The following is a 25930-nucleotide window of genomic DNA, read 5'->3' on the forward strand; positions in this document are numbered from 1 at the left end:
AAACCAAGCCCAATACAGGGGAATCTTTAATTGCCATTACTATCACAATGGCACAGTGAATAGAGCACTGGCCCTGGAGTTAGGAGGACTTGAGTTCAAATCTGGCCTCAGAGACTACACAAAATTAGCCTAAACTAGCCAAAGTGATGGAGAAAATGTTAGCAATTCAGATTAAACTTACTAGTGTGCCATGTGTACTTCTTATTGAACTAGTTTATTAGCTCAAAACATTTCCCAGTACACTGCTGGATCCATGGCTTTCTGTAGTTACTCCTTTCACTTTCTTGTCCTCTACTATTCTAATATCCATGTCTGCCCATGTAGCCTAAATTAAAAATCTATTCAAAATCCTGGGATCCTTATCCTAATTCTTTTCATGTATCTGGCATATAGAGTTGCTGTATTTGACCTCACAGCTTGGGTTAGAATATTCACAGGAAATTAGTATTAAGAAACTAGTACAAACAGTGCAGCAAACAAACAAAAAACCATGTACGTGCAGTACAGATAGGGTTTTGGCCATACAGATGCAAAGAAACTTATGATGGAAAGTAAGACATGTACAGGGTCAAAAATCTCAGTGGTAGTACATGCTCAGAAAAGAGTTGCAAATGGGGATATTTTGTAAGTTAAAAATGGGCTTAATCAAAACTAGATGTGGAAAGGCCATTCCTAGTCAGACCCCCAGAGTTGGTGGGGAAATTCTCTGTTACTTATCTGATACAGGCCTCAGGTGGAGTGAACTTCCCTATGGGAACCAGATGAAGATTTGAGTTGGCAATCAGAGACCCTAGGGATAGGTGTGACTCATGGCCTATTGCAGTTGTCCAGATGTCTCATTCAGTCAGGAGCTGTGATCACTGATGCTTGACATTGGATCAGTAGAAAAAAAGATAGTAGAAAAGTACAAGATATCTACCATGTCTATATATTTTTTGTCATTAGAACCACTTAGCCTAAGCAACTCCATATTGGAGACCTGTCTTTATAACAAAAAACAATGTATTTCAGAAATCACAGAGATTACTAGGAATCAAACTCTCTGTTCTTTCTCATTCTTCTTAAGGGCTTAGTATTTTCTAGTAATTCATGTCCTTGGTGCTTTTTATCACCTCAAACTCAAATTATCTTTAGTAAAATGTGCAACCTATTTATTTGCAACATGTGTTTTTAAGACTGCTTATCATTTTTTCTTTTCTAAGATTTTATTTTTCTGCCAAATTCTTTTACTGATGTAGTAATATGACATACTTCTCCAATTTGCATTTGCATTTGCACATTTACACTATGCCAGATGGTGATTGCTTCTCTAATGTTTTAAAGAATCTGTGGTCAGGAGGATGTCTAGGTGGTACAGTCAATAGAGCACCAGCCCTGAAGTCAGGAGGACCTGAGTTCAAATCCAGCCTCAGACATTTAACTCTTACTAGCCATGTGATTTTCAGCAAGTCACTTAACCCCAACTGCCCTGTCTTCCCCTCTCCAAAAAAAAAAGAGTCTGTGGTCAGGTCTTCTACTGTAGTTTACAAGCTTAATCTTGGGTTAGAGTCTCACATAAATTCATAAAGGATTCATTTGAAGAGTTAGCACCAACAGGAGTGAAGCACATATGTAGGGCACATTTGTGGCCAAGACTGCTCACTCCTCTGGTACTAAAATTTCTTTCTCCCCTGTAGATTCCTAAGAAAGCTCAATCTTTGGGTGTAGCATTTCCATTGGGAAGTAGCTCAGATGGACTCCCAGAATTAATTCCTCTACATATCCCAACTCTCAACTGCCAGAGCTAGATTATTTTTTGAGTTCATAACTAGCTCTCTTTGCCTCCAGAAATCCCATTATATCAAGTATCTTTTAGCCTTGAGTGACTCCTTCTATATGTGTCTTGAGTCTGATTTCTCAACTGTGCCTTAAAATCTCTTGAACTGATTCTCCAACTGTTGGATAAAATGACTTTCCCTTAATAAGTAATCTGGTGCCAGATTACATGGCATATGGTGAGGGAGGGAGGAAACCTTTTCCTGCCTCTCTCCTACCCAAAGAAGTAAAGATTTGAGTTCTTTTTTGTCTATTGACTCTCTTTTTTACTGTTTTCAACTTTTCAATACCTGGTCATTAGATCCAGATTTGGCTTAGCTATTTAAAGCTATAAGAAGGTTGGTCAATTTTTATCCAAGCTAATGAGCTGATTCCTCATTTTGAGAATTAGAGAACAGTATGAAGTTTATACTTTATAAAAGAATCACTGTCTGTTAATGTTTTGTTACCATGTCAGTCCTTCATCATCTGGAACAAAATCCCAGAAAATTTGACTTTCAAATACAAGAAGCAAGAGAAGAATGAGAAGGTAAACAGGAGAAAGAAATCATAAGGAACTTATTAAAGTTGAACTATTTACATTCCTACATGGGAAATTTTAATTGTAACTCATAAGACTTTTCTCAGTATGTATAGGAGTGTGTATGTGTATATAAATATGTATGTGAGTTTGGGCATATGTATGTTCATGTATACATAGAGGGCACAGGATGAGCTAAATATGAAGGGATGATATCTAAAATAAAATTAAGAAATGAGAGAGGAATTTATTGGGAGAAGGAGAAAGGGAGAGATAGATTAGGGTAGAATATCTCATATAAAAGAGGCAAGAGAAGACTTACAATGGAGGGAAAGAGCAGGAAGTTGAAAGGGAATGGGTCAACCATACTCTCATTGAATTTGGCTTAAGTAGGGAATGACATACACATTCAATTGGGTATCTTACCCTATAGGAAAATAGGGAAAAGGGGATAAGACGGGGGATGCTAGATGAGAGGACAGATTTGGGGAGAGGGTAGTTAGAAGCAAACACTTTTGAAAAGGGATAGTGTCAAAGGAGAAAATAGAATAAGTGGGGGGCACAGGATTGGATGGAAGAAAATATCTTTTCACAATATAACTACTATGGAAATGTTTTGCATAACTACACATGTATAACCTATATTGAATTGCTTATCTTCCCAGTGGTGGTGGGTGAGGAGGGAAGAAGGGAAAGAATCTGGAACTCAAAGTTTTAAAAAGAAATGTAAAAAAAATTGTTTTTGTTTTTTTTTGCATGCAACTGGGAAATAAGATATACAGGCACTGGGGTATAGAAATACATGTTGCCCTCCTAGAGAGTTTGGGGGAGATGGGGGAGGATATAAGAGAGAAGAGATTAGGGTAAGGGGTATTCAGTAGGCTTGCTATTTTGGGGTGGGTGTAGGGGAAACATGGGGAGAAAAATTTGTTGATGCTGAGTAAGAAGAGTGGAGCCAGGAGGAATTTGTACACAGTTACAGACACAATGTATGTGTGACAACCAGCTTTGATGAACTGGACTCTTCTCAGCAATCCAGAGACATAAGTCAAACCCAAAAGGCTCATGATGGAGAGAGATGTTTACATACAGAGAAAGAACTGCGATTGAACCCAGATTGAAGCAAACTACTTGCCCTTTTTCATCTTCTTGTTTAGTTTTGTTTCCTCTTTCCCATTCTTCATTCCATCTGTTGCAATCCTTCTTTATAACCTGACTAATGCCTAATGTGAAAGTATTTGCAGATACTATACTTGATTGTATGCCGCCATAGTCGGGTGGAGGGAGGGAGAGAAAATTTGAAACTCAAAAAAAAAAAAAAAGAATACTAGTCACATATTTTTTTAAAAAAAGAAAAATTTGTAACTCAAAATCTTGTGGAAATGAATGTTGAAAACTAAAAATAAATTTAAAAATGGGGAAAAAGAAAAATATAATGCAAAAAAAGAAAGGAAAAAATTAATAAAGTATGTGATTAAGCCACAACTGTTAAACTGAGTCAAAGGTTTTGAGTTAGTTAATAGAAGCACCCTAAATATTTCAGTGCTTCATTGAATAGATGAATTGTACTTTATAATACTGTTGCTTTTTTGGCACACCCATTTTCTCCTGAGCCAATAGTATTTTTGGTTAGAGTTCATATACTCTGAGTGATTAGTGGTGAATATTTTTTTTAATATAAATTACATAAATACATGACTGATTTTTATTTATTTGATGACATGGAAAAATTGCCTGTCAGATCAATGGATAGGGAAAGAGATCATGACCAAACTAGAGAGATACAGGTTAATAGGACATAAAATGTAATAAAATTTAAAACATTTGCACAAATAATATTAATGTAGCTAAAATTAAAAGTAGAAAACTGGGGGAAATGTTTGTAGCAAATGTCTCTGATAAATGTCTCATTTGTAAAATATACATGGAAGTGAGCCAAATTCATAATGTCCATTCCCCAATTTATAGTCAAATGAAATATATAATTTTTAAATTTTTGCTTTTTGGAGGAGGGAAGGTAAGGCAATTGGGGTTAAGTGATTTGCCCAAGGTCACATGGCTAGTTATTGTGTTAATTGTCTGTAATAGTAATGAAATTTGAAATTCCTTTTGTATTGCCAAGCTGAGAGATGCTTAGCACCTAGTTTCAAATTAAGCCTCTGTTAAAGAAATAGAAGGTATGAACTCCTGTTGCTGACGTAACAGGAAGGGGCTGAAAATGGAGGAGCAATACTGTATATAAGGAAAAGCCCCAAAGAGGGAGAGTCAGAACTCCTTGGGATAAGCTTCATGGAGGCAGAAGCAGCTGTTGGCGAGGAGGCTGAAGAGGAAAGGCCCAGGCTGGAGGGAATGATTTTGATTCTGAGAACCAGCTGGAGATTCTGCTGGGGATCTACCAGCTTCTCCGGGAGCTGCTGAAGACTGGGGAAGCATGACTGTGATGCTGGTACTTTGCATGAACCTGTTTGTGGCTTTGTTAAGCCTTGACTTCCCGGGAACAGAGACTGTGAAGAATTTAAGGTGGACTCGACACTAGGAGCTGTAGTGTGGAACAGGAACAGCATTGAGAACTGGTCAAGGAACTGGGAGCTGTCTGCCTTTGAGCCCAGGTGACAGTTTGGTGAATCCAGGTAGGACTGTGAAAGGGGGTCTAGGGAATCTGAGAGACTACCCTAAGTCAAGTTGAAAGAAGACTTTACTTGGATACTGTGTACTGACTGAGAAGATTATAACTCATTTGTGCCTATGTATTTTACACTACCCCTTAAGAGAGTGCTGAGTAGTGACTGATGTTGTAATGTAGTGTGCCCCATGAATGGAGAACTTTGACTATTGTATTTTGTGATCCTTAAGGAGGCAAGCCTCCTTAAGGATGATTGAATGATTGAGTTACTAAGTGATTGACTGACTAAATGATTATACTTTGTTCAAAACTCTGTGACCACTATGGGGAAAACTACATGGCCATTTTCTGTAATAAGTTGTTGTGAATGCTGTATTTTGATTATCTGTGATAAGTTGTAACATTGTGAATGCAGTACTTTGATTTACTGTGAATGTTTTGCTTTGATGTGTTATTGAATAGAGTGTACACTATACTATGTAATCAGAACCTTAAAGTCTGTTTACAGTAGCATTCTTCTGGAAAGCTGCTTGTGCTTGGCTTTACAATGTCTGAAGCCAGATTTGAACTCAAGTCCTCATGACTCCAGGGCTGGTGCTCTATTCACTGTGCCACTTAGCTGCCCCAAATAATATGATTTTCAATATGGTTTTTGGAGGAAGAAATCAAAGCTATCAATAGACATGTGAAAAGTGCTCTAAATCACTAATAATTAGAGAAATGCAAACTAAAACATATCAGAGGTACCACCTCGCAGTCATCAAAGGTGATGATAAATTGGCAAAGGTGATGACAAATCACATAGGAAAACAAGTACTTAAAAGAACTATTGGTAGAGTTGTGAACAGAAAACAATTTGAAACTATGCCCCCAAAACTGATAAGCTGGGCTTATGTTTTGACCCAGTAATACTGCTGCTAAGTCTATATCCTAAAGAGAGCAAAGAAATTGGGAAAAAAAATCCATGTCTACAAAAATATATATAGCAATTTTTCTTTGTGGTAGCAAAAAATTTGAAACTGAGGGGATGCCTATTAAGTGCAAAATGTCTGAACAAGTTATGGTATATGAATCTACTGAACCATTATTTTTCAAAAAGAAATAATGAAGAGGATGGTTTCAGAACAATCCAGGAAGACGTATATGAACTGATGCAAAGTGAGGTAGGCAGAACCAAAAGAAAAATTTACACAGTTATTAATAGCAATATTTTAGAACAGGGCTTTTAAAACATTTTCCACTCACCTTTTCCCCATTTCAGCAGCATTTCTTCATCATTAAGAGCCCTGAGGGAATACACCATGCAAAGTGCACATGCTTTGTGTTCTTAACCAAGGTTGCAGTGAAGTTGTGCAGTGCAACATGACCAAGCACTGCCAGAAACACCCCAGATTCATTATGTTTGATTTTTTTTTCTTTTGGAAGGGGGGAAGACAGGGCCATTGGGGTTAAGTGACCTGCTCAAGGTCACACAGCTAGTTTTTTTGTGTTGTGTCTGAGGCCAGATTTGACCTCAGGTCCTCCTGACTCTAGGGATGGTGCTCTATTCACTGCACCACCTAGCCGCCCCCATACATGTTTGACTTTTAATTAATTGTGGGTACTATTTTCAAATTTTTCATGACCCGAGAAAGGGTTGTGACCCACAGCTTTTTTAGAAATAACCAATTGTGAAAGTAGTATCTACATATTTTTAAAAAAATCATCAGAAAGTGATAGAAATTCCTCTGAAAATAATCAAAGACAGTATAAAATACTCAGTAGTATATCTGCCAAGACAAACCCAGGGACTATATGGATACAATTATGAAATACTTTTCACACAAATAAAGACAAATCTAAACAACTGGAGAAATATTAATTGCTTGTGGTAGGCCAAACCAAAAAAAAAATGACAGTTCTACCTAAATTAACGTATTTATTCAGTGCTACACTGATCACATGTGGGTAGCACAGAAAATTGAAGCAACTTAAACTTTGTCTGTGGTTCCTCTAACTTGCTTCTGACTCTTTTTATATTGCAGCCCCTGTCCCTGTCTGTGATCTTCTTTACTGCTGAAACAGCAAGGATGATCTGATCAATTTGGATGAGGTTATAACAGATAGCTAATCTTCCTGTTGTTAGCCCAACAGGCTCTGTCCAATCAAGGGATACCATATCCCTTATTCCTACGCTGTAAGACCCCCAGCAACAAACTTTGAACACTCCTGAGGTACCTCCTACCCAAGTCATCTCCCACCTAAATTGAAACCTCTGTGATCTTTGTCCTTTTGTTCCTTCAGGGAGTTTTCCTCAACAAAAAATAATAGGAAGAAAGACAGCCTTGAATTACTAGATTTCAAACTACATTATAAAGTGGTCATCAACAAAACAATTTGGTACTGGCTAAGAAATAGAGTGATGAATCAATAGAATAGATTAGACACACAACATACAGTAGTAAATCAACATAGAAATCTCGTGTTTGAGAACCTGAAAGATCCAAGCTTTTGTGGCAGGAAGAACTTACACTATTTGACAAAAATTGCTAAAAACCCTGGGAAGCAGTTTGGGAAAAACTAGATGTGGACAAACATCTGATACTTATATGTCAAGATAAGATCAAAGTTAGTACATGATTTAGACTGAAAGGATGTATAAAAAGCAAATTAAAGGAGCATGGAAAAAATTACTCCTCAGACCTATGGATAGGGGATGAATTTATGACTGAAAAAAGATAGAAAAATGGAGATGTAAAATAGATGCTATTGATTACATGAAATTAAAAAGGTTTTGCACAAACAAAACCAATGCAACCAAAATTAGAAGGAAATTGAGGAAAAATATATAACAAGTTTCTTAGATAAAGGTCTCATTTCTAAAATTTATGGGGAACTGAGTCAGATTTATAAAAAATAATAGCTTTTCATCAATTGATAAATGGTCAATGAATATGAAAAGTTTTCAGAAGTCAACCTACCAATAGTCATATGAAAAAAGAGCTTTGTCACAATTAATTTGAGAAATGCAAATTAAAATAACTTTGAGTTACCACTTTACATTTACGAGGTTGACTCATGCGACAGAAAAGAAAAATGATAAATGCTAGAAGGGATGTGGAAAAATAGATACCTTAATTCACTATTATTGAATTTTGAATTTGTCCACCCATTCTGAGAAAAATCTGGAACTATACCCAAAAGATTATTAAACTGCACATATTGTTTGGCCCAGCTTTTTGACCCAGTTACTGGGTCTAGCAATACTCTCTAAGAGATCAAATAAAAAGAAAGAAAAGATCCATACATGCAAAAATATTCATTGCAGCTCTTTTTTTGGTGGCAAAGAATTGGAAATTGAGGGGATGCCCATCAATTGAAGAATGGCTGAAGAGGTTGTGGTATATGATTGTGATGAAATTCTATTGTGCTATAGTAAATTATTAGGGGAATGGTTTCATACAAACCTTGGAAGACTGATAGGAAGTAATACAAAATGAAGTGACAAGAACAAAAAGAACACTGGACATAGTAATAGCTTTGTCTAACCCTATGGTTGCCAACCCTGTCTTCTTTACTTCAGGTGATGGGTAATAGTTTATGCTTTAACTACTTATTTTAACTTTGTGTTCTAAGTTTTTGGAAGTGTTCCTTGTTACTTAAGCCTAGTCCTTCACAACCACTCCTCTCCGCTCTGGAACTGTGATCTGAAACTAGGTGATGGGCAACAAAACATATTCTGGTACATATTCTGATCCCAGTGATGCAGGGAACCTCTGAGATCTCTTTCTGTCTAGTTGTTTCCTGCCCTAGTGTCCATGGGCATGGGGATATTCCTTGCTTCTCCTGCTCCTGCTGCCATGTTGCTTCCACTGTACTTCTTTCTTGGTCAGTCCCTGCCCTAGTTTCTGAAGACCTCTTTCTATTTTCTTAAACTGTCCTGGATGGAAAAAACACTTTTTATTGACTTTCCTGATAAAAATTCAGTCTAGTGTACTTTCTAGGTTGTTGTGGAAAAGGTTGTGGAAGAACTAAGGCACAAATGCTACCTTGAACTCTACTCTATCTGCTATGAATTCAGTTTTGGATATGTTGAGTCTAAGATGTCTAGAGAAGACATCCAGTACAAGCTGTCCAACATATAGCTGGAAATTTGAAACTGGAGGTCAGCAGAGAGTTTGGGCCTGAATAAAAAGATCTGTGAATTGTCTACATAGAATTGTCTACATAATTCAATGCATGGGAACTGATGAGATTACCAATTGAAAGATTATATAGAGAGGAGAGAAGAAGGTTCAGGATAGAGCCTTGGAGGATATCTATGATTATGATATGTAACTTGAATGAAAATTCAACAAACAAAGCAGAGAAAGAATAGTAAGATATATTGGAAGAGAACTAGGAGAAAACAGAATCATGAGCACCTTGAGAGAAGAGAGTAAGAAGAAGTGTATAATCTATGATGTAAAAGATTCAAGGGAGGTCAAGAAGGACTACAACTTTCTACACCAATGAAATTAAAGATATGGACAAAATAAAATGACAGGCAATGTTGGTATAGTGGATTAAAGGCCAATCTTGGAGTCAGACATACAGGAGTTCAAGTTTTGCATCTGACATATGTTGTTTGAATAACTGACAATGTAGAAAGTTTCCTTTCATGCCACTGAATATCTTGGTGCCCTAGACAATCAGTATGTTACAGTTTTACAGGAAATTTTTAGTTTACAACATTCATTTACACGATTTTGAGTTACACATTTTCTCCCCATCTTGCCCTACCCGCCACCCTAAAATAGCGATCCCACTGAATATCCCCTCCCCCAATCTGCTCTCTCTTATATCCTCCACCATCCCTACTCTGACGTTCCAGTAGGGCAAGATGGAACTCCATATCCCAGTGCCCATATGTCTTATTCCTCAGTTGCATGTAAAACAAACAATATTTGTTTCTTTTTTTTTTTTTTTTAGCAATTGGGGTTAAGTAACTTGCTCAAGGTTACACGGCCAGTTATTTCTGGGTGTGGTGCTGAGTGTCTGAGCCCGGGATTCGATCTCCAGGTCGTCCCAACACTGGAACCGGTGCTCTTACTCACTGAGCCACCTGGCCGCCCCTAAGCAATTGGGGTTAAGTAACTTGCTCAAGGTTACACGGCCAGGTGTTTCTGGGTGGGTGCTAAGTGTCTGAGCCCGGGATTCGATCTCCAGGTCTTCTCAACACTGGAGCTGGTGCTCTTACTTGCTGTGCTACCTGGCCGCCCCTATTTGTTTCTTTTTAAACATTTTATTTTAAAACTTTGAATTCCAGATTCTTTCCCTTCCTCACTCATCACCCACCCTTACTGGGTAGATAAGCAATTCAATAAAAGAATGTAAGTAGTTCAACTTTGATAAGTTCCTTATGATATCTTTTCCCTGTTTACCTTCTCATGCTTTTCTTGTTTCTTGTATTTGAACATCAAATTTTGTATTCAAATCTGTTTTTTTATCAAGAATGCTTGAAAGTCCTATATTTCATTGAATGACCATATTTTCCCTTGAAACATGATACTCAGTTTTGCTTGGTAAGTGATTCTGGGTTTTAATCCTAACTTCTTTGACCTCCAGAATATCATATTCCAAGCCCTTCAATCCCTTGATGTAGAAGTTGATAGATCTTGTGTTATCCTGATTGTGTCTCCACAATATTCAAATTGTTTCTTCTTGGCTGCTTGTAATATTTTCTCCTTGATCTGGTAACTCTGGAACCTCACTATAATATTCCTAAGAGTTTTCTTTTAGGGATCTTTTCCAAGAGGTGATTGGTGAATTCTTTCAATTTCTATTTTGCCCTCTGGTTCTGAAATATGAAGGCAATTTTCCTTGAGAATTTCTTGAAGGATGATTTCTAGGTTCTTTTTTGATCATGGCTTTCAGGTAGTCCAATAGTTTTTAAATTATCTCTCCTGGATCTATTTTCCAGGTCAGTGGTTTTTCCAATGAGATATTTCACATCTCCTTCTATTTTTTTCATTTGTTTGGATCTGTTTAAGAGTATCTTGATTTCTCATAAAGTCGTTAGCTTCTGTTTGCTCCAATGTAATTCTGAAGGAATTGTTCTCTTCAGTGAGCTTTGTAATTCTTTTTCCATGTGGCAAATTTGACTTTTTAAGGCATTCTTCTCCTCATTGACTTTTTGAGACTCTTTTGTCATTTGAGTTAGTCTATTTTTAAGGTGTTATTTTCTTCAGTCAGGTTGTTGAATCTCTTTTCATGATTTTCTTGCATCCTTCTCATTTCTCTTCCCAACTTTCCCTATGCTTCTCTTACTTGATTTTCAAAATTCTTCTTGAGTTCCTCCATGACCTGTAACCAATTCATATTTTATTGGAAGCTTTTGGTGCAGGATTTTTGACTTCATTGTCTTCCTCCCATTCCATGCTTTGATCCTTTTATCCCCCCAAAAGGAATCTAAAGTCAGATTATTCTGCTGGCTTTGCTTCCTTTACTTGCTCATATTTCCACTCAATTACTTGACTTTTGAGCTCTTTACCACAGTAGAAATCTGCTTCCAGAGAGGAGAACTTTGTCCCAAACTACTGGGGTTTTCACAGCTGCTGGAGCTATTAGTTTGGTGCCCTCTCTACAGCCTCAACAAGCTCTGGCTCACTGGTCACACACCCCAGGACCTTCACCCAAGACAGTGATACAGATCCAAGCCAGTTAAAACAAGAGTGATTAACCTAAGAATGTTTTCTTGGTCCCCCTACAATCTGTAGGCCAGGAGCCCTGAAGAAGCCACATGGAGGTGCCTGCACTGCCCTAGTGCCTCCGATGAGTCTCGCTTCGGGGGCAGTGGCTGGACCATGCCTCTATCCACCGCAGTTCCAACAGAGTTCCACCCTGACCTTTTACTTTGCCTTTACTATTTATGGATTGATAATTCTGGAAATTGCCACAGCTGCTGGTGATCCACTCTCCTGAAGTCCACTCCAGCCGCTGTTGGTCAGGGTCCCCCAGGTCTAAAACCAGAGGCTCATTTAGGGCTGGGCTGTCTTCTGAACATGCTGAGATGGACCCTTCCGGTAGGCCTGCCGGGCTGCCTTCTCTGGGAGATTTGTTTCTCTCTGTCACTTTGTGGGTTCTGTAGCCCTAAAATTTGTTTAGAGTCATATCTTATAGGTATTTGAGGTGGTTATGGGGGGGAGGTCACAGAATTTTCCTGCTTCTATGCTGCCATCTTGATGTAGAGATTTTTCACTCAGGGAGTTTCCACCATATATCACAGCTACATAATAATAAAAATACTCTAAAACCCCAACATATTTTCCATATTATCAGGGTTTGGTGGTATAACAAGAAAATAAAGAAATGAGTATAGCTAGAGTGAGGTGGAAAGGTACTTTTTGTGCCCTGAGATTACTATTATTCATGTGAAGAAATAGCAAGAAGCCTGAAATGTGACCAGCTTGCTTTGGCAATATTACTGTCTGTGTTAGAAACCTCACCAAACAGATGAAACTATTCCTATGAATCTAAGAAATGGAAGAGGCTACATGTTTTGGGTTTTTTTTTTTTTTTTGCTGTTCCTATCTGGAAGCTGGGAGTCAGAGCTAGACTACATGACTTAGGGAGAGGATCCTCAGGCAAGGAGTCAGATAGGCTCATGAGTAGATATTGATCTAATATTGGTTTTTGGGAAGGCTAAAGGATGCTGTGGCTCTCTGTGCTCTTATGGTTTATTAATTTCTTTGCTACTATGAGGGATTCAGCCTCCTGATTTTGAGATTTGGTTTTCTGATGTATAAATTAATATTTGGTTCTGTCTTCTATATGGAAAGTTTGTGATATTTTGTGATCAAGCACCATGGAGGAATGTTTATAGTTATAGTCTTTATCGTGATCCTGAGTGCTTGTAATACTGCATTGGCACTACATATATCTACTTTGTGATAACAAAAGACAAAGGAGCAACCTTTCTGTTTTCTTCCATGTCAATCTGCTTGTCACAGTGATTCCAAATAGGAATTGACAAGCAGATTGACATGGAAGAAATCAGAAAGCTTGCTCCTTTGTGTTTTGTTATCACAAAGTAGATATATGTAGTGCCAATGCAATATTTACAGCACTCACGATCATGATAAAGACTGTGACCACAGGGGAAGGTAGGTGGTGCAGTGAATAGAGCACTGGCCCTGGAGTCAGGAGGACCTGAGTTCAAATACGACCTCAGACATTTAACAGAAAATTAGCCATGTGTCCTTGGGCAAGTCACTTAACCCCAATTAACCTGCATTCCCTCTCCAAAAAGCCAAAAAAAAGGAAAGAAAAAAAGACCATGACTATAAATATCCCCATATAGTTCTTGATCACAAAATATCATAAATTTTCCATATAGAGGAAAGAACCAAAACGTTAATTTAGACACCAGAAAATCAAATCCCAAACCAATAAGCCATATTCCCTCATGGAATTAATAAATAAATTAATAAGTCATAAGAGCATAGAGAGCCACAGCATCATTTAGCCTTCCCACAAACCAATATTAGATCAATATCTACTCATGAGCCTATATGACTCCTTGCCTGAGATTCCTCTCCCCCAGACATGTAGTCTAGCTCTGACTTCCAGCTTCTTGTGGGCCCTGCTCTACCCTTCAGCAAACTGCTCCCACCACAGGCTCCATGTGACTACATTCAGCCTATTAGGGGGAAGATTTTACTTTCAAAGCAGGGAAGGTCTTCTGATTCCCCCCTAGACCTATTAAGCGGAAAAGAAGATCTTCAAATTCCCATTCCCATTACATTCAGTCCCAAGATCTTTCATGCCCTTTACATAGCAAAAACACCTTAACAATACATTTTACTACATAGATTAATGAGAGTTTAGGTATAACTGGTGGGGTAACTGGTATCAACAGAATTTTGCCACAATATAACAGAGATAATAGAATAACTTTGCAACAACAATATAACAGGGATAATAGAAAATGAACACAAAAAACAATAGCTTATGGTGGGGACTTGGACACAAGCACCCCATCCTTCCTCCCTCTAACGAATGGGCCTCAAAATCTTGGGGTAAGGGCAAAGGTCTCTTCTCCAATGCTACTTCAAGATGAAATTGGATGTAGAGCTGTCCTTGCCCCAAGAGGTCCCATTTGAGAGGTCACTTCTTTAGCTACCATCTAGAGCTTAATCAATGCCAGGTTCATAAAGTTCCATTCAAAAGGTAAATTCTTTAGCTGGCATCTGGAGCTCAGTCGACACCAGATCCAGAGGTGCCACATCACAATGATGAATAGGGGATGGCATCTGGCATAAGTGACTAAGCATTTGCAGGTGGAGGGTAGTTAGCCTGCAGGAAATAAATCTCACAAACAATTTTAGCAGTCAAAAAGTCAAAAAGAAACAAATATAGGATCAGCATTGCTTCTGGAGTTCATGAACTCACTATCATAGCCTCATTCATGGTAGAATACATGATTTAAAGGTACAATTTGACAATCATCTTCTCCTGAGTGAACAACCGCTACACTATTGTCTTTACCATATGCTATAATTTCTGCAGCCTTTGGTACATCATCTGGCTTCTGCTTTACCCATACTCTAACTCCCAATTTTATTCTATTAGTAGAACCAAACCCTTTAGTTCCTCTGATAGTTTTTCAAAAGAAGGGTAAGTTTTCACAAGGGGTATTGTTTCACAAGGAATAATGATTACTTGAACTATTCTATCATTTTTACAAAACCATATGGATTCTTAACCCAAATTTTGCAACATCATAATAATTTCTCATTGATAATTAGAATCTATTACTTCAGCAATACATGCACCAAACCTGATTTAGGTAATATCCACCCAAAATGATTTTTGGGGATTCTCATACATATTCCAGTAGAGATGTTTCTTATTTCTTTTCTATTCAACCAAAAGTTCTCTAAACAATGTAAATCATATCCTGCCAAACCAGGTGTTCCTGGATATGATGTTGGGACATCCTGCCTCAAGTCCAGTACTCAATATTTGGGATCTTATGTGTTTTCTGTTTTCTAATTTGTAGATTAGGTGTCATCATTCTGGCTTGGGATGTACTTTCTCCCAACGGTCTGTTATTCAAATTATGTAAAGCAGTGAACAAATTGTCTTTCCAGTGTTGATACGAATTATTAGAACTTAACTTCCTTAACTGTTCTTTCAATAATCTATTCATTCTTTCAGTTAGCCCAGATGCTTGTGGATAATATATAATATGATATATCCATTCAATATTGTTTAACATACAATATCTCTTCATTTCATTACCTTTGAAGTATGACCCATTGTCACTTTGCATCTGCATTGGGGTATCATGATATAGACTTAAGAAATCCAGAGTTTTACAGGTGTTTTTCTGGGTTGCATTTGTATAAGTACAAGCCACCAGTACACCTGAATAGGTGTCAACACAAGTATATATAAATTTGCATCTTTTATCTTGAGGTAGGAGACCAATATAATCTATTTGCTTAATTTGGGCTGGAACTTTTCCCCTTGCTATCTCCCTAGTTACTACCTGAGAAGCAGTTCAATCCTTTTTCAATTGACATATATGACATTCCTTTGCTATCTGTTTTAACAATGAATGAGAGATACTAATACCTCAATCTTATGCCCGCTGGTCTGTGCCCTGGACCCGTAAATTGCCAGTTGTTTGGTTGCCCCTTTTTGCTAAAGCCAGGTCATCAGTTATTGTGAAAGTAGTTACAATATGCTCAGTAGCAATCTTTTACAGCATGTGCAATATACTCATATCCTGGAATGGTGAGGGCCACATGAGCATCTACATGGAAAACTCACAAATCAGTTTTCAAAGATATGTCCTATATACCTTCCCACAATTTTTTGTCCCAGACTTGTTTACCATGAATTTCCCAATTTTGATTTTTCGACATGGGCATCCATGTAGCTAACCCATAAGCTACCACCTGTGAATCAGTGAATATATGACACTGTCCTCCTTGTTCTGTTTTGATTGCTTGATGTAATGCCCTAAGTTCAGCATATTAACTACTTCCACCTATCCTAGTACTTTCCAAAGTCTGTCTAGTACATAGGTTATAGGCTACTGCTTTCCAATGTATCTTTCGGCCTAAATGTTTTGCTGTTCCATCAGTAAACCATGTGTATTTCTTTTCTTCTTCAGTCAGTTCATCATATCCATAATTCCATTTTACCAAGGATTGTACCAACTGTTGCTTTTTGTTCATAGGATGCATCATTTCCCTCAGTATTGATGTTTTATATAGATTTATGTAGAGCAGAAACTCCACTTTCATCTGTTTTATCTCTATTTGAATATACTATTTCGATTTAATTATGCTGGTGTCTTGGGCATGTCCAATTCTGAGAGAAGCCAGGGTACTCATTACCCAGGTCATAATCAGGATTCCAGGCCTTAATATAACTTCTTGGCCCAGAGTCAGTTGTTCATTCTCTACCAAAGCCTAATATGCAGCTAATAACTGCTTTTCAAAATGGGTATGTTGCACTCCAGATGAAGGAAGCTTCCTAGAACAAAACCGTAAAGGTACATTTCAGCTTTGTTGTTTCTGCCATAAACTTCAGTTTGCATAATCATCCTGTACATCCACTTGTAATTCCATGGGGCCATTTTGCATAGGCCATAAATCAAGGACCAACTGTATAGCAGCCTTGCTTGTTCAGAAGCTTTACTCTGCCTCTAGTCCTCAATCAAATTAACATTTCTTCTGAGTAACTTTATATAAGTGTTTCAAAATCTGTCCCAGATGTGTTATGTGATGTCTCCAATATCCAAATAATCCTATAAAGTTTTGGGCCTCTTTCTTATTTGTAGGGATAGGAAAATCCTGATCTTTTGTCTGACTTGCAGGAGAATCTCTCACAGTCCCTTATTCCACTGTACACCCCCAAATTTTGCATTCTGAACTGGTGCTTCAATCTTTGCAGAGTTAATTTACAACCCTTTGCTTTTCATAGGCTCAATTAAAAATGTTAAACTCTTCTCCACTTCTTTTACATTTTTTCCCTGTATCATAATGTCGTCAATGTAGTGGGTAAACTGTACACGAGATAGCTTTAATTCATTCAAATGTTCAGCCACAATCCTATGATAAATAGTGGCACTATGCAGATATCCTTGTGGCAAGTGGCTGAAAGTATATTGTCTGCCATGCCAAGTGGAAGCAAACTGGTCCCATTGCTTAGAGTCTATTGGGATGGTAAAGAAAGTATTGGCCAAATCAATCACTGCATACCAAGTCCCATCATATTTCTGGATCCTTTCTATTAAGATGACAGTGTCTGGAACAGCAGCATACAAGGGAGGAGTCACCTTATTCAGTTGTCTGTAATAATCCACTGTCATTCTCCACATCCCATCTGATTTTCATACTGGCCAGACAGGATTATTCCTTCATGCAGTTGTAAGGACTAACTCTCTTGCCTAAAAATATTCCTTTATAGTATTGGTAATTTCATCTTGCCCACCTGGCACATGATACTGCTTTATAGAAATTATTTCAGAAGGTTAAGGTAAAGTGATTGGGTTCATTTTTATTTTTCCCACCAAAACTCTATTAATTCCTATCTTCCTTACTGCAAATTGGTATCTTCCTTCTGGTAAACTCAGGGTCATACTTCTCAACATATCTGTTCCAATGATGTATTCAGAATGGGTACAATAACCACAGTATATTCTTTCTTAGGTAATTGTCCAGTTTTCATCATTAGTTTGACTTGTCTGGCTATTATTTTCCCCCTCATAGTCCTGTGATGGTAATAGGAGTTCCATGCTTGAACTTGTTGGGGTTTCCATAAATAAGGGAGGCCTCTGCCAAAGTATCCAACAATGACTCGGTTACAGTATTTGATCCATTTTTCCAATATATAGTGTTGTTGATATGGGGTCTATAATCTTGTCTGTGTATTTCTTTAATCTGAGTTGGGACTTGGCCAATTTCCTATTCTCCCTGAAGGTGTGATGAACTTGGATACAATGGTTCAGAAGTGTCTGTTGGGACAACTTTCACTTGCCTATTCCATCTGACATTAAGCACCTTATCTTGGTACATTTTATATAGTTCATTAGTTGTAATACCATTAGTTTTTCCAATATCTGCCCCTGCTCTCAATAGAGCAATAAACAATTATTTTCTTGGCAATCTATTCTGACTTAGAATCCACTGGTTATTTACTCTTCTTTCTCAAGGAAACTTATCATTTTCCCATTCTCCTAAGTCACTTAGCTGTGAAATATTATCCAGTATCTCTGAAAGAGGGTGTCCTATTTCACCAATTAGTAGAGTCAGAAGTAGGTGTTTATAAGCAGGAGGAGCTGTCTTCACCATGATATTTCTATGAAGAACTGCCAAGGGGATATCATAATACATATCTGCACCTCTAACAATGATAGCAGTTTTCATTATTTCTTCTTTAAACTTCCTCATACCATCTTTAAGTGAGTACCGGGATCTGTCTCCACTAGGCCACATAGAATCAGTGGGATGCATTCTGTTGGATCCATAAGCAGCCAAAGCTAACAGATTGGTTGTATTGCTACCTCCTGCCAAATTAAAATCTCTAATAGCTTGCTGGACAAAAGGATTCTGGAAAATACTTATAAATTTCAAGAAGTCCAAAGTATCTATCACTACCCCTCCAACTCCTTAGTCACTGATTCTTACCATCCAAGAAACTAAGGATTCTCCCATCCTTTGGGCGAATCTGCTCAAAATATAGGTAATCTCCTGTTGAGTGAAATCCTCAATTATCTTCCTGAACAACATTTGGCCTTCCTGATTCTCCTGCTTTCTTCTCAGTAAGGGATGAGCTTCTGCCCTTGTAAAAGAAAAGCTTCACCATGAAATAATGTATCACTTAACATTGTATCACTCTGTACAACACATGAATGCTCCTGGGAGTTGTCATAGCAACTAGGTTCAAACTCTAATAAAGCTGTATGAACTTTCCTTCTGTTACTTTTCTGCTTCTTTTTCTGAGTCAAATTCACAACGGCCCTCTATTCTGCCACCTGAAATTCTCCAACTCTCTCTTCTACCACCTGAGATTTTCCAGGTTGCTCTTCTTGAGGGCTCAAATGCTGGCACTTAGCTAAGTCTTGTAACAGCTTGTCTCTGCTTTTACACACAATAGTAACTGTTAGTAAAATCCAGCCCTTTCTACACGCTGCCTCCCATTCTCTTCCAGATTTTATTGGTATTCTTTGAAATCATGTTTCTAAATATCCAGGTTCTCCCTCCTGTAGCCTCTGTTCTCAATTTTCACAGAGCCCTGTACTTTTATACCACTCCCTTGCTAGGGAGGCATAAGGCAAATCTTCCCATCTTGGGATAAGAATTTCTTCTTCTAAATCCCTTCTGCCTCCAACTAGAGGTCTGATAATTTGTGATCCTGTTTGTGACACCAAATGTAGTGTCAGTGCAATATTTACAGCACTGTCCAGGACTATAAATGTTCCTATATATAGCTCAATCACAAAATATAGCAAATTTCTATATGGAGGAGTGTACCAAAACATTTATTTAGATACCCGAAAATCAAATCCCAAGCCAGTAAGCCAGATTCCCTCATAGTAGAAAAGAAATTAAATGAGAGCATAGAGAGCCACAGCATTCTTTAGCCTTCCCACAAACCAATATTAGATCAATATCTACTCATGAGCCTACCTGACTCCTTGCTTGAGGGTCATCTCCCCCAGCCATGTAGTGTATCTCTGACTCCCAGCTTCCTGTGAGCCCTGTTTTATCCTTCAGCAAACTCCTCCCACCACAGGCTCCATGTGGCTACATTAAGCCTATCAGGGGGCAGTTTACTTTCTTTTTTTATTTAAAATATTATAGGTTTGTTTAAAGCTTAATTCTCAACTCGAGTATACAAAATACAAACTCCAATAAAATGTTCATTTTACTTTGTAGTTTACAAATATACAAAATAGAAATTTGCTTAAATTTATATTACATATTTATTAGGTAAAGAATTATAGAAAAAATTTGTTCTACTTAAGGCATAGTTGGGGATAAAACATTACAAATTATTGCACATTGAAACCACAGTATATTATAGACTGCACAGAGTTTACTTTCAAAGCAGGGAAGGTCTTCAAATTCCCCCTAGGTGTATTAAGGGGCAGGGAAGATCTTCAAATTCCCATTTCCATTTCAATATTTCAAAACAAATCAGAAACACTAATATCCAATATCTTACCTCCTGGAAATGGTTTGTTACAAATGTTCTTGACCAGGGGCGGCTAGGTGGCACAGTGAGTAAAGCGCTAGTCCCAGAGTCAGGAAGACCGAAGTTCGGTTCTGGCCTCAGACACTTAATGCCCTCCCCCCCCCCCCGCCACACACACAAACTAGCTGTGTTACCTTGGGCAAGTTACTTAACCCCCAATTGCCCTCCAAAAGGCAAAAAAATACAAAAACAAAAAGAAAAAAACCAACAACAAAAAACAAATATTTTTGACCACTAAACTGTTTATGAAATGGTCTGAAGATAATAATGTTTCAATTAAGCACTAGTATTGTATTAAAATGAAACAAAAAGCATCTTGCTAGTTTTATGCAGTTTCCATCCCAGTTTTCTTTTCTTTTCCTTATTGTTCAATGGTAACAGTTATTTCAAGTTGAATAGCAATTAGTGATCTGTACAGGAAAATCATAAAAAATAACCATTATTGGAACAAAAGTAGGAATTAAGGAGTTACTTAAATTTAAAGAGGGAAAAACTGAAAAAAAACATGAAGGCATGCTATTGTATAATGATATGGATAGTAAAAATCATTCCAATGTCTTAAAACAATTTTGAAAATGAGATCAATAGGGTGGCTAGGTGATGCAGTGAATAGAGCACTGGCCCTGGAGTCAGGAGTACCTGTGTTCAAATCCGGAGTCAGACACTTAACACACACAAAAAACTAGCCATGTGACCTTGGGTAAGTCACTTCACCCCAATTGCCCTCCAAAAAAAATACCAAATGAAAATGAGATCAAAATAGACTGATGTTTCAAAAAGCCATTTTTTAAGTTGGATGGCAAAATTTGAACTGATAGACCAAAACAGTAATACTAAGAAGCTGCTATCTTTTATAACTATGAACTAATGTATTTTCCACAATATTTCATAGAATGTAAAACCAGTTCAAGATTTGCATAACAAAACTAACTGTGCTTTTCTTAGCTCTTTTTATGGATAGATCAACAACACTGTGGATTTTTATCTTATCTTCTAACCATTTAAAGATGAGAAATTTTCATCTCTGTTAAAGATGCATGAAACAAGAAATTAATATATAACAAACTGTAATGACAAGCAAAGTGGTACTTTGCTCCTTATTTCATTTATTGCAATGGCAAGCAAAGCAGTACTTTGCTCCTTGTTTCAGCTATTAAAGTGCCTTTGAGTCTTGCCTGTGATTATGTCATCTTTGTTGGAAACAGTATACATTGTGTTGCCCTTACTGGGTCTAAGGGAATTTGGGGACCTTCCCTGACTTTAATAAGCCTAATGTTATCACAGGGAGCCCATGGTGAGAGGAATTTGCCAAAAGAGTGGAACAGGAAGGGAAGAACAGGAAGGAGCAGAGCATATGAAAGGTTGAGCACAAGCCGGAACCAAGCTGAGCTAAGAGAGAGAGTTTGTAATGTCGGTACTCTCTCTGTTGTACTTTTGATGCTAGTTTGTCAGACAGAAGCACTCTGTCTGTTGAATTGTGTTACTTTGTCAGACAGACACTTTTTGTCAGTTGAATTGTGGTACTTTGCCAGACAGAAACACTCTGTGTTTTGATTTGTGTTAGTGTTACTTTGTCAGACAGAAGCACTCTGTCTGTTGATTTGTATTGGTTTCTCAAGTAGAAAGTGAATTGAGATGATAGTGCTGGCAATGTGTGTAAATATTGTTGTAGTCCTGTTGAGCTTTGTTTTCTTAGAAACAGAAACTGTGGAGAACTTTTGGTGGACTGTCCCTATGAACTGCAATATGGAGCAATAGCAGAGAGCTGCCTACTTTTGAATCCAGGCAAAGTCAGGTGAATCCAGGCAGGAGCTGGGAGCATGAAACAAGAGCTGTGGGGTTTGGAAGTCAGCCTTCAGTCAAGATGAAAGAGAACTTTATTTGGGTAATCAGTAGTGACTGAGGATATTGTAACTTACTGTGACCTAGGAGCAGATGGCCTTTGTACTTTCCACTACCCTTTAAGGATGATTTCCGCATAAAGATAATTGGGTTAAGGATAATTGGAAGCCAGTCTCGTCAAGAAGAAAGAAGACTTTACATGGGTATTTTATATTGATTGAGGAGATTGCAACTTACTGAACGATATGTTTTGTTTAATACTTTGTGGCTACCTTAATAAAAATTATTCTGTAATATTTTTGTGAATGTTGTGTTTTAGTTTCTTGAATGTTTTGCTTTACTTTATTGCTAAATAAAGAGAGAGTTCACTAAACTATGTGGTTATATCCTTAAAGTTATTCATAACAGCATTTCTCAGGAGAGCTGCTCATGATTGTCTTTAAACAAACACAGAAGCTTCTGCAATGATGCATTGCACTGCCTGTATTCAAAAGTCTTCTGGAATTGCTGTGGGTTTGTATGCCTCAGAATTTAATCCTTTCAGTTTCTCTGGTGCTCAACTGGTGATCGTTAATTTGTTCCTTTTCTAGTTTTTTTAGTTGCTTGCCCAACTCATTGATCTGTTCTTTTTTCCATTTTGTTGATGTAAGAATTTAGAGAAATAATTTTTTCCCTAAGTACTACTTTGGCTGCATCTCATAAATTTTGATATGTTGTCTCATCCTCTTTAATGAAATTATTGATTGTTTCTATGATTTGTTCTTTGACCCACTTATTCTTTAGGATTCGATTATTTAGTTTCCAATTAATTTAAATCAATATTTCCACTGCCTTTTTTGAATGTAATTTTCATTACATTATGATTCCAAAAGAATACACTTAATGTTTCTCATTTTTTATATCTGATTTTGAGGTTTTTATGCCCTATTACATAGTAAGTTTTTGTGTTGGTAGCCATGTGTTGCCAAGAAAAAGGCATATTCCTTTCTGTTCTCATTCCATTTTTTTCAAAAGTCTGTCATATCTAACTTTTCTAACATTCTATTTACCTTCTTAGTTTCTTTCTTGTTTATTTTTGGTTGGATTTATCAAGTTTTGAGAGGGGACATTTGAGGTCCTCCCCTGGTATAGTTTTGCAGTCTATAACTGTAGCCCATGTAATTTTTCCTTTAAGAATTTGGATGTTATACAACTTGGGGCATGTATGTTCAGTATTTATATTGCTTCATTGTCTAAGGTATCTTTTAGCAAGAAGAAATATCCTTCCTTATCTCTTTTAATTAGGCATATTTTTGCTTTTACTTAGCCTGAGATGAGGATTGCAACCCCTGCTTTCTTTTTCTTTACCAAAAGCATAATAGATCATGCTTCATCCCTTTCCTTTACTCTGTATGTGTCTCTCTCCTTCAATTGTGTTTCTTTTAAATAACATGTAGAATTTTATTTTTTGATCCACTCTGCTATCCACTTCCATTTTATGGGAAAATGTATCCCATTCACATTCAGTTATGCTTACTAACAGTGTATTTTTCTCCATCCTATTCGTCCTTCTATTTGTCCTCTTTCTACTTTCATACTTTGCCTCCTCACCAGTGTTTTGCTGCTGTCTACCTCTTTTGACCTGCCCAACCTTCTGTCAGTCTCAAACACCATCCCCCTCCCCCCCCATACACATACTTGATCTCCTCCCCTCCTACTTCCCTTTTGGATAATATCTATATTTAACTGATGTCTATATTCAAAAGATCTTATATATTATTTCCTCTTTGAATCAATACTGATGAGAGTAAGGTTTAAGCAATGCTCATTGAATACTCTCCCATTTTTCTCTTCAATGTAATAGGTCTTCTTCACCTCTTCATGTGAAATAATTTACTGCATTCTACCTCTCCTTTCCTTCAGCACCCATTGTATTTTTCTCATCCCTTATTTAATATATACTTAAACATTTGATTTTAAAACTTTGAATTCCAGATTCTTTCCCTTCCTCCCTCCTCAATAACCCTTACTGGGAAGATAAGCAATTCAATATAGGTTGTACTTATGTAGCTAGCTACACAAAACATTTCCATAGAGGATATATTGTGAAAGATTGACTATATATCCCTCCATCTTATCCTGCCCCATACTTGTTCTGTTCTCTACTTTGACCATGTACATTTTCAAAAGTGTGTGCTTCCAACTTCCTTCTCCCCAAACCTGCCCTCTCTTCCATAATCTCCCCTCATCCCCTTCCCCTCTACTCTCCTGTAAGGTGAGATACCCTATTTAGTGTATATATCATTCCCTCCCTAAGCCAAATTCAAGGAGAGTAAGGTTGACCCATCCCTTTTTGCCTTCCCCTTCTTCCCTTCCATTTTAACAGTTTTCCCTTCCTTGCCTCTTCTATATGAGATAATTTAGCACATTTTGTCTCTCCCCATCTCCTCTCATTATATTCCTCTCTCACCTCTCAAATTCACCTTCTAAATATCATCCCTTCCTATTCAATTGGTCCTATGCCCTCTGTCTATTTATACCTGTACACATATATACACACATTCACATATGTATTCATATACCCATACACCTTGCTATATAGATATATATGTGCATGTATATACACACACATATATATATATGTGTGTGTGTGTGTACATACATATTTATATTACCTTCAACTGTTATCTTATTGAGAAAGGTTTCATAAGTTACAATTATCATTTTTCCAATTAGGAATGTGAATAGTTCAACTTTGATAAGTTCTTATGATTTCTTTTCCCTGTTTACCTTCTCATGCTTCCTTGCTTCTTGTATCTGAATGTCAGATTTTCTATTCAACTCTGGGTTTTTCATCAAGAATGCTTGAAAGTACTCTATTTCATTGAATCACCATATTTTCCCCTGAAACATGATACTCAGTTTTGCTGGGTAAGTGATTCTTTGTTTTAATCCCAGCTACTTTGACTTCCAGAATATTACATTCCAAGCCCTTCAATCGCTAAGTGTGGAAGCCACCAGATCCTGTGTTATCCTGATTTTGTTTCCACAATATTCGAATTGCTCCTTCTTGGCTGCTTGTAATATTTTCTCCTTGATAAAGGAACTCCAGAACCTGGCTATAATATTCCTAGGAGTTTTCTTTTTTTTTGTAGCAGCAAGCACCCCAAGCGTTCTCAGGGTTTGCTGCCAATACAGGTTCTTGGATCTGCTTTGATAAAGGAAAGCAACTCAAAATGTGTTAACAAACTTACTTTAATCAGTCAGACATATATCGTTTACCTTGTTCAGGGGAAAAGGTCAGCACCCTGAACTTCAAAGTACACAGACAGAATTATCAAGACAGAAACAGATCTAGTAGAGAGATTTCAAACTGTCCAACCATCACATCCATACCCAGTCAATATCTGGGTTTCAACATCTGGGTTTTTCAAAGCCGGGAAGGGCTCCAGACAATGGCTTCCCAGAATCTATATCAAATCACAGAACACTTGTCAAAGTGAGCCCCCAAAACAAAGCTACACATCAGGGCTTATATAGTGTAATGTAATGCCAAAAGAAAGGCAACTTCCCAGGTTCAAAATACCAGCATAGGTGCTCTCTATTTTATTCAGTGACAAACCAAGAACAGAGAAGATCAAAACATGACATCATTCAAAATACAGCATTTACTAAGTGTGATTAAATAATCTCCAAGGACTACCCCACCCCAGGACTTTCCAATCATTCAATCAATTACAAAGTCCCTGTTCTAAATACTACTCCACCCCTAGGCTATACCTTCTTTTGGTCCACCACAAAACCCCTCTTCTCAAATGGAGATTATTTTCCAAACATAGGTAAAGTACCTTCATTTGTCAATCACAGAGCACAATAAGGTCAAAAGTTCCCCACCCCTAGGATCACAATTGAATCTA

The 25930-nt window shown here is 37.5% G+C and overlaps 1 protein-coding gene across 1 annotated transcript in view; it reads left to right on the top strand.

Moving 5' to 3' along the window:
* MDGA2 (MAM domain containing glycosylphosphatidylinositol anchor 2) overlaps positions 1–25930 on the top strand; it is a 990863-nt gene that overhangs the window by 206216 nt on the left and 758717 nt on the right. The window lies entirely within an intron of this gene.

The sequence above is a fragment of the Petaurus breviceps genome, unplaced genomic scaffold, assembly GCF_028583685.1.
Source record: "Petaurus breviceps papuanus isolate PSGF00001 unplaced genomic scaffold, PetGlider_PUasm1.0 164, whole genome shotgun sequence".
Lineage (NCBI taxonomy): Eukaryota > Metazoa > Chordata > Mammalia > Diprotodontia > Petauridae > Petaurus > Petaurus breviceps.